The 7,099-nt window shown below is 34.8% G+C and overlaps 1 long non-coding RNA gene across 3 annotated transcripts in view; it reads left to right on the forward strand.

Annotated features, from left to right (window-relative positions):
* The window catches only part of LOC107690712 (uncharacterized), a 49,629-nt gene that overhangs the window by 2,997 nt on the left and 39,533 nt on the right, over nucleotides 1-7,099 (forward strand). Inside the window, exons 1-3 of one of the 3 annotated variants that reach the window (XR_001634482.1) lie at nucleotides 1,822-2,004; nucleotides 4,757-4,866; nucleotides 6,021-6,110. This is a non-coding gene — a long non-coding RNA (uncharacterized LOC107690712). Of the gene's footprint in view, nucleotides 1-1,821; nucleotides 2,005-4,756; nucleotides 4,867-6,020; nucleotides 6,111-7,099 lie in introns of those variants that run through there. The other 2 variants (XR_001634480.1, XR_001634483.1) reach the window with 2 other exon arrangements.

Genomic DNA, 7,099 nt, shown 5'->3' on the forward strand with positions numbered 1-7,099 from the left:
GCATCTTTTTCTTCCACACTTTTTCCTTCCACTCAACTTTCTGTTAACATGCTTGGATACAGCACTCTGTGAACAGCCAGCTTCTTTGGCAATGAATGTTTGTGGCTTACCCTCCTTGTGAAGGGTGTCAATGATTGTCTTCTGGACAACTGTCAGATCAGCAGTCTTCCCCATGATTGTGTAGCCTAGTGAGCCAAACTGAGAGACCATTTTGAAGGCTCAGGAAACCTTTGCAGGTGTTTTGAGTTGATTAGCTGATTGGCATGTCACCATATTCTAATTTGTTGAGATAGTGAATTGGTGGGTTTTTGATAAATGTGAGCCAAAATCATCACAATTAAAAGAACCAAAGACTTAAACTACTTCAGTCTGTGTGCATTGAATTTATTTAATACACGAGTTTCACAATTTGAGTTAAATTACTGAAATAAATTAACTTTTCCACGACATTCTAATTTATTGAGATGCACCTGTGACCAGTGAAAACACAGTCACAACAATATGAAAACACTTTAATTGTGAACAACAGCAATAAAGATCACTTTAAATTAAAAGGAAGCATTACAACAAACAGTCTTATGAAAAACCTTTCTTTCATGTTTTATTTATTTGCATGTCGCCCATTTGTGACTTTCAGTTCAACACATCACCCATTTTGTCTTCCTTACCCCTTCAGTTGAGAGATGAAAATTCCTCAATTAACTGCTAGATTCAATGTTTTCCTGCTTGTTGAGATTCTGACAAAATCATAGATTTGTTTTAAAATATATCAGAGATACAATCTCATTAGGGATGACAAAAGATGAGACACCCGAATCTTTCATTTGGTCTCAAGTTTAAGGTTATTCATATTTTTTTAGTTTATTGTGATAAACATAATGATTATGATGATGACAAAAATCATAATATTATTATGATAACATAAAAATAATTAAAATATATTATAACAAAAAATAACACTTTTTTTATACTGAAGTATGAAACCAAAGTGTATAGGAAATTTGTGTCGTCTCACGAACGACTGACACTTAAAGTGTAGCATTTTCTGTATAATTGCCTGTTCTTGGAATATGGATCTAAGGAAGCAATTCCTAGAAATCTTATAAAGTAGAATAATAAGCAGTGTTTTTCTCTGCTGATGTTGTCGTGACACTGTTAGAAATAATCTACTGGATTCATGTTTGTTAATAGACTAAACAGGACAAAATATAGGGCAACAAAATTCTAAAGATAGATTCATAGCTATATCAAAATGCACTGATTGTATAGGACTTAAATTTGATTAACGAAATAAATGCACATGCATACATTCACACTCTGCATGTGTTTTGTTTATATGTGTGAGTTAATGCTACAAAAGAAATGCTCTTTGTGTGAGATGCTGATGGTCCAGTGGCCAGAGCTCTTGGTGTCAAAGCTAAACCTGATGCAGGAGACCAGAGTTCAGAGTTCATCCCCCCTCAGCTGTGGTTTGAAAGGAGAGAGAAATAAGTAAAAAAATGTATAAAATAAAAAATTTAACCGAGTGGGGGAGTACATTGGTATAAACACATTAAACAAAATAAACAGTCTTTAAATAGTCATTTTGGAATGTAGTCGATGACTCAACGTGAAACTCATTTGGTTAAAGGGGTCATATGATGCTTTTTTAAAGATCATTATTTTGTGTATTTGGTGTAACAGAATATGTTGACATGCTTTAATGTTCAAAAAGAGAAAGGAAAACTTGAAATCGCATCATATGACCCCTTTAAAATCCGACTCGTATTGCAGAAATTGATAAGCAGGTTTCCATCCGCTCCACTAGGCGGCGAAAGCGATTTCCAGGTTCAGTCTGATGTCTTCGGATGCTTGCAACAACACGTGTAGACTGTTTTCATTAGCCTACATATCCTGCAGATGCCAGAATCAACAGCTGAGCACATATTCCAGCCCATAAACAAATAAAACCGACACAAACTGCGATGAAGTGAAGGAATCGAGTGTCACTCGACTCACCTGTAAGTAAGTCTACTACTAATACAGTGCGTTGTGTTGCATCATCTGTGCGCGGACACTTCAAAATGAACGCACATGGACTAGTCTATAACTTTATTTTTTTGACGGGGTCTTCTGCAAAGGTTTATCAGAGTTTGTGTATATGCTGCTGCCTTGCTGAACTCCCTGTCGGACCTTCAGAAGAATCGTTGTTGCGCTGTTCAGATATTCTCATCAATATCATCATCATATTATTATTATTGTTAATGGAACAAATACGTGTTACAACATATTACACCACACATACAGAAAGGGATCATTCAAAAGAGAGACAATAATATACCAGGTAGTCTACAGAAGAAAATAAACAAATAGATAAATAAAACAGAGAAATGCTAGAAAAGGGGGGGAAAAAATCAACAGTAATCAGATATTTTGTTTTATTTTTTTCTAAAGACAGATTCCAAAGTGTTTGGTGATGTGTGGAGAGGCGTTACTATGCAAAGAATTTCTCCATAACATTTAACAATGTATCATTCTTTTAGTTACTGGCTACCATTAAAGATTTTCTCAGTGACTCCATTTCCATTAAAAATACTTCACAATTAGGTATGCGTTTTGCAGATTTTAGTTTTATGATATATGTGAGATATTCACATCATGGATAGCTGATGCTGATGACGTGTGTCCACACTTGTCCATGTGTTCCGTCTGTAAAATCATAGTTTGTAGAGTTGCAGTGTCCCTTGTGCTGCTTGTAAAGATAACCATTATATATATAGTCCAAGACAAAACATAATCCATGTCCATGACACCTGCCTTTATAGGATTATTGTTTTTTGTGTTGAGTTAAAACATGATTTTAACTTTTACAGCTTAAATAATCAAAATATGACACTGTTTTGACCAGTATCCATTAAGATTAAAATGCAAAGATGTATCTTATGCGCTACTGATTCTGTGGATTTGTCAGGTGTCTAGGATGGGATTCTATTGAGAGCTTTGTTTTATTGGATTCAACTTTTCAGTAGTTGTGGGATTAGAACTCAGGTCTCCACGTTTAAAACACAATGCTTTACCTCCTGAGCCAGAGAGCCTGTGGAGTTGTGCGCAAACTGAGCAATGTTGAGGCAGGTGAAAAGCGTTTGGTTAATGGTGAATATTGACCTATCCTGCATCCTGTTGCTGAGCCCCGCCTTGATGTAATGATTGACAGGTTGGGGGCGTGATCGGCTCGGAATTTAAACGTCTTAAAGGGGTCATATGATGCTATTTTAAAGATCATTATTTTGTATATTTGGTGTAACAGAATATGTTGACATGCTTTAATGTTCAAAAAACACATTATTTTTCAAATACTGTACACTTGAAATCGCATCATATGACCCCTTTAAGTGTAAGTGTCATGCATTTAAGAAAAATAAGACATTTAAATCACCATTTTGCTACCCTTTTGCTATACCGTTGGTTCAGAATGCATTTTGAAATTCTCACTGCATTTTGTTACAATTATCAATTATTAATTATTATTAATACAATTATTATTTTGTTAGTATTATGATGAAAATGCAATCCCAAGTTTCCTACCCGTAAGTCTAAATGCATTTAGGAAAAACAGCATTTAAATGTTCATTTTGCTGATACGTTTGACATGTTAAACATGTCTAATAAATTTGGGGAATACATTTTAATTTTAATTTTGCAACTTATAAAGCGATAAAATATGTATTTAATTTACATATTAAAACTAGTGTAGGAAATGGCAAATGTAAATGATGGAATTTTTATTTTCATGTTGCACATTATGTATGGGAATATGTAAAGTTAAATACAGAAATACATATTACATTTCAAAATGAATATTGCTACCCATATGCTTCCATTATTATGGAATGACATTTAATGGTATGAATATTTAAATTTTTTGGTGAACTATCCCTTTAATTCGTCCATGGTTCCATCTTCCAACTGGAGAAAAAAAAAACAACAATGAAAGAAGCTGTTTTGGTGTTCAGTGCAAACTGCCTAAGTATGTACTAAAATATATACAATCAGATATTGCTCACAGAAGAAAAAGCTGTACTGCTCTACAACTTTGCTTGCTAGCTAAATTTACCTACTTGTTTCTGTGGACAAAATTAAAATTTTAAAGGGGCTTTATGAAAGAATTTTATTGCCAATGTGTGAACAGCATGTAACGAAACGTAAAAAACGAGAGCCTGTAGACTAATTTTTATGTGAAGGATTCAGGGCAGTTTCGCTGGGAAAATTCATGGGAAACTATCATAACAGTGTAATTCTAATGAACCTCATCTGCCGACATGGTGGTATGACAATAGTTTCACAGGACTGCTTCATTTTTGACATGCTGCTAAAGAAGCGATAAAGAAACCTGAAAAAATAAAGCGTAGACATGCTTGATGATGATATTCAAGTAAAAAAGTGAACATAAGAAATTAGAAGAAATAGGGATCAATATATTGTTTAGTGTTAGGGTTAAAGAATGTTGTTAAGAAGTTGTTCAAGGATGGGTAAGCACTTCTCTTCTCATATGTGTGTCTAACTCCAGTATTACTAAATGGAATGGCGCTGTCTCTTGCACTTCACATGATTGCTTGTAAATATTTTTGTATCTTCAAATTACAAATTACTCATTTTAATTAAATACATTTCTCACAACAGTATTTGAATTAAATACATTTGATGAGCAAGTATTTGTAATTTGTAACCAAATAGGCTACTTTTTGATGTATATGTGGCCATATCTGTCACTGACCAGGTTTGAGTGCTTTGGGAACGAAGAGGCGTCTAACTGACCAGAATGTGTCCGAATCAGCTGTGCCAATACGCTTAGACCAGAGTAGGCTTGGGTGACGCTTGGACATGCAGGTACAAAATGCCATTTCTCCCAACTTACTGGACTGTGTCCAGAAGCAACACGCTGGAAGCACGTCATACGTTACGCGTCCATCCACACGTCATCCCCGTTAGCTGACTTCCTTGCAGGTGATCTGCCTCAAGAACAACTCCTCCTAGGGGCACCATTCTCACACGTTTTATTTGCTGCTCTCATTATTAACACACTCCACTCCATGAGTTAATGAAAGTAAGAGTACCGGCTGCGGAGAACATTGACACTGTTCTGGTTTAAACCAAGTGCCTGTCATTAATATATATATATATATAAAAAAAAAAAAATGAATACAAATAACCAAATTGTCAACAAACATGATTGAAAAATTTGTAAATAAATAAACATCTACTTAAATCAGAGACCTACTGGAAGCATCTTGTAAGATCTTTTGTTCTGTGTCTTATGTTCACACTGTGAATTTGCCATTGAGTTCAACATATTTTATCTTTATCAGTTAAGAGCAGATCTGGATAATTTACGGAAATTATACTAGAACCATGTTGCTCTGTTGGCTGAGACCCTGACAAAAATATAGATTTGTTGTAAAATACATGAAATTTAAATCTCAGCCATCTCACCTACAACCGGTCAACATGAGTTTGCCATTTCATGAAACTCTTGAAACACATTGGCCACAAGAGGGAGCTGATGATCAGCTGTTTGTCATTTGACTTATAGACATTTAATTGAAAAATAAAAATATATATATACATTTAATGGTATGAAAATGTTAAAGTATGTGTGACACTTGACACTAAAATTTGAATTAAAACTGAAGTGCATTTTTCCATCCGCTCCACTAGGTGGGGTAATCGAGCATCAGGTTCAGTCTGACACCTTCAGATCCTTGACAACATGATGCTTCATCATGACCGATGTCATGACACGTGCAGACTTTCTGAAGTACAAATCCTGCAGTCACTCAACAGCACATATTCCAGCCCATAAAACAAATAAAACCGACACACACTGTGATAAAGTGCAGGAATCGATTGTCACTGAAAAAATAAAGCGTAGACATGCTTGATGATGATATTCAAGTAAAAAGTGTGACTCATCTGTAAGTCTCTGAAAATGTGTTCAATTTAATTATTAACTGCTATTTAGAAATGTTGTCTTTGCCCTACAGAATTATAGATGTGTGTGGACTGTTACACCCAGCCAACAGAAGCATGTGGACAGACATTGACTGTAATGATGGACATCTGCTCATGCACAGGTAATGCATTTCAGTGTGTGTTGTTGGCTTGTAAATGTGTAGGTTACCATCCGTTTTTTGGGAAGGGTCATTATATTTCAAATGTTAATAATCTACACGAGATTTATATTATCTATAATAAATTGCATATAATGTAAATAAATAAACCCATATATATTAATTTCCAACTTCTATTTTGACAATGTCGGAATGTGTTATTTACATGGCATTTGTCATATGTGACCCTGGACCACAAAACCAGTCTTAATTCGCTGGGGTATATTTGTATCAATAGCCAAAAATACATTGTATGGGTCAAAATTATAGATTTTTCTTTTATGCCAAAAATCATTAGGATATTAAGTAAAGATCATGTTCCATGAAGATATTTTGTCAATTTCCTACTGTAAATATATTAAAACTTAATTTTTGATTAGTAATATGCATAGCTAAGAACTTCATTTGGACATTTATTCATTTATTTTTTTGCACCCTCAGATTCCAGATTTTCAAATAGTTGTATCTCTATATTTCGAAAAATTTGAGAAGGGTCTGTCTGCAGACTTGCACTTGCACTGTCAGACTTGCACTCTCAGACACTTGCACTTCCGCAAGTGACGTCACTTGCAGTCTTTATTTTTTATTTTGTTCTATTTATTGATTTTTTTTTTTGTTTGTTTGAATCTCTCAACATTTTACAACAGTAGCCAGGTGGTGAAGACAAGAAAAAAAAAAAGAAACTAAATTACAATGTCACTTGCACTCTCCGCTACCTGCGACGTCACTTGCAATCGACACAAATCGTGCGTGTTGCCAATGGAGACAAGATGCTGTGGTGGTGATTTAATGATTAAAACTAATTTAGTACAATAACGTACAGGGTCCTGCAAGAAAAAGACAAGACCCGCAAATCCGTGGCCACAGAACAGCAGAATATGAACGCAATGCAGTCTCTCGCTAAGCGTTTTCCTCCTGTAGAAAAACATAAACACTTAATATGGCTTGATGTA

Source organism: Sinocyclocheilus anshuiensis, unplaced genomic scaffold, assembly GCF_001515605.1.
Source record: "Sinocyclocheilus anshuiensis isolate Anshui unplaced genomic scaffold, SAMN03320099.WGS_v1.1 scaffold641, whole genome shotgun sequence".
Taxonomy (NCBI): Eukaryota; Metazoa; Chordata; class Actinopteri; order Cypriniformes; family Cyprinidae; genus Sinocyclocheilus; species Sinocyclocheilus anshuiensis.